We start from the raw sequence: 2645 nt of genomic DNA, 5'->3' as shown, positions 1-2645 counted from the left end.
TGCATAGGTTATTTGGATTGGTGTTTCTATGCAGCAGAGAGAAGGAAGGAGCTTATACCCTTTGCAACAGGATGGATGGAACTGGAGAGCATTATGCTAAGTGAAATAAGCCAGACGGTGAGGGACAAATACCATATGATCTCACCTTTAACTGGAACATAATCAACAGAAGAAAAAAGCAAACAAAGTATAACCAGAGACATTGAAGTTAAGAACAATCTAACAATGGTCAGGGGGGAGTGGGGAGGGGAGAGTGAGGAGAGGGGATTACAGGAACTACTATAAAGGACACATGGACAAAAATCAAGGGGGAGGGTGGAGGTGGGGGAGGGAGGTGGGACTGGCTGTGGTGGGGTGGAGGGATGGGGAGAAAAGGCATACAACTTTAATTGAATAACAATAAAAATTTTTTTAAAAACCCAAAACTGAAAGTTATATACTATCTGTTACAGATCCCAACAAGACAGAATCAAAATGGTATCTAATTCTTTGCTTGCTTTGCTCATACCCCTTGGAGATGTTATGAGCCTTGTGGCATATGACTTCTTTTTCTCTGCAGCCTTTAAATCAGAAAAGAACACATTAATACTTTGTCCACACTAATCATGGTACCTACATTGTCAAACTCTCCACAATAATTGGGTGCAGAAAACATAATGACTAACTGCTACTTTGAAAAACACTTCATATCCATCTTCAATTTCCTGATGAGCTCTACATATGAGGTTGATATTATGCTTATAGAGAAATTTTGCAACCACTCATGCACTAAATGTCAAGGACACTCTGCCATTTTCACCCCAGCCTAAGGTATCTTTATTAGGGTCAGACCACAAAAGATCACAGAGAAGACCTTAATATTGTACATCAGTTGGTCATATAATTCACAAATCTGCTCCATTGATTGAAGATCTGGTGATAAACCCCCATGACAACAAAATATTTTCTTAATCATGATGGCTACTGTCAGTAAACAGTTAAAGCAGTCTGTGAAAGTTTTCCAGAGTTTAATGTTATATCTTCTTTTACATTCATCATAAAACCCATAAATTCTGTTCATGCTGGCAGAATTTGTGGTTTTCTCTGAGAAGAGAAAAATTCTCAAGATATTTAATTTTGTAAGCCAATAAGAAGCAGTCTCCAATGACTGATTCCCCCATCCACATAGTCCCAAGAAACAGATAGTTGCTTTCTGGTGGAAAACCATTTTACTCAAAAAATCAAAATAAATCATAGTATCACCACACATTTTGAGTGGCTGTTCAAATTCGAGTAGGACAGGCTGTCTGAGCCTTCTGTAACTGGACACTCTCACTTCCTGAACACATTGACCATCTTTTTTATTCTACAGGAATGCTATAATTACAGCTGGTGAGATACCTACTGTTTTCCTGATTAGTCGCCTTAATACCTCACAAAAGCCATCAACAGGCTGGTGCAGTAAACACACACCTTTAGGTGTAATTAATAATCTTGTTAGCCTAACTCATAATCAGTATTGAGGTATTTGTTTCCTTATGTTTGTATTTAGTCATTGGGGTCTTGGTGCCATGAGTGTGCAACAACCACTGACAGCCCAGCCCTCAGGGGCTCAGCTCAGCCCTGTGAACACTGATGATCATACTGTAGGTTCTGGCCTCAGCACCCACCTGGGACCTTCTGGAGGCTGTGGCTGCAATGCCTCCTGGGTTCATCAGGGACTTGAGCCCCTACACTGGGACTAAACAAGGTCAAAAATTGGTCCCAGTGCCTGGGAAATCTCATACCATGGGTGGTATCCCTTGCATGCCACCTTTCCAGAAGCATCTGGGGAGGATACTGAGGATGGTCTCCAACTAAAGATGCTGAGATGTCACAGCCTCCACATTCTTCCTCAGCTTTTCCCTCACAGTCCACCACACTATGGCCTGCTTTCTCAGCTTCCTAGGAACCAGAGCTGAGCCCAGTGTGATTTTTTCCCTCTCTGAGGCTGGCAGCAGCAATGGTGGCTCAAGGTCAGTCAAGAGCTGCAGGAGAGGAGCCTGTCAAAGGCAGACCTTATGAATGGACTTCCATCTGACTGTAATTGGAATTAATATTGAGGCTTCACTTCCAGGAACTCCTCCAGCAGACAAATCTGGGCCAACGAGGTCTTGGCTGCCATGCTCCAAAAGCCAGCCATAAATCTCCTCCCAAAATGATGATGCACAAGCTAATTGCTCTGGAAGCATGCAACAAGTAATTCTGTCTCCTCTCAGTCTCTGTCCACTCCCTGGGAATGGGGCCAAGGATAGGTACAAGGGAGATGGCAAAGTCACAGTGAAGGAAAACATTTTAATCCACTTAATTATGAGCCTCTCAGAAAATAGAGCTCTGGTTCTTGTTAAACTGGTCAAGGGAAATGAAAAGTGACACACCCCTGTCACTAATTTTTCCTTGGCTGAGGAAGCTCAGAGTTGGAACTGTTGGGTGTGGGTAGCACTAGGCTGTGTGCATCCAGGAGCAGGATCCTAGGAGGGTATAGTCTGTCCATGAGCTTGCTTCTCTTTCTCTCTCAGTATCTCTCTCTCTTTCTCTCTCTCTCTCACTCACACACAGAGGCTGTCAGCATTATCACCTTTTTGTTCCTTCCGAAATGCATGAGGTTTTGTGTGGAAGTACACTTT

General features: G+C 42.9%; 1 pseudogene; it reads right to left on the bottom strand.

Moving 5' to 3' along the window:
• Positions 1-446: 446 nt before the first annotated feature.
• Positions 447-2143, bottom strand: LOC112305408 (serine/threonine-protein phosphatase PP1-gamma catalytic subunit pseudogene; annotated as a pseudogene).
• Between the last annotated feature and the right edge of the window lie 502 nt (positions 2144-2645).

Source organism: Desmodus rotundus, chromosome 4 (assembly GCF_022682495.2).
Source record: "Desmodus rotundus isolate HL8 chromosome 4, HLdesRot8A.1, whole genome shotgun sequence".
Lineage (NCBI taxonomy): Eukaryota > Metazoa > Chordata > Mammalia > Chiroptera > Phyllostomidae > Desmodus > Desmodus rotundus.
Note: the sequence above shows the minus strand (reverse complement) of the source record. Positions and strands in the feature narration are given on the sequence as shown.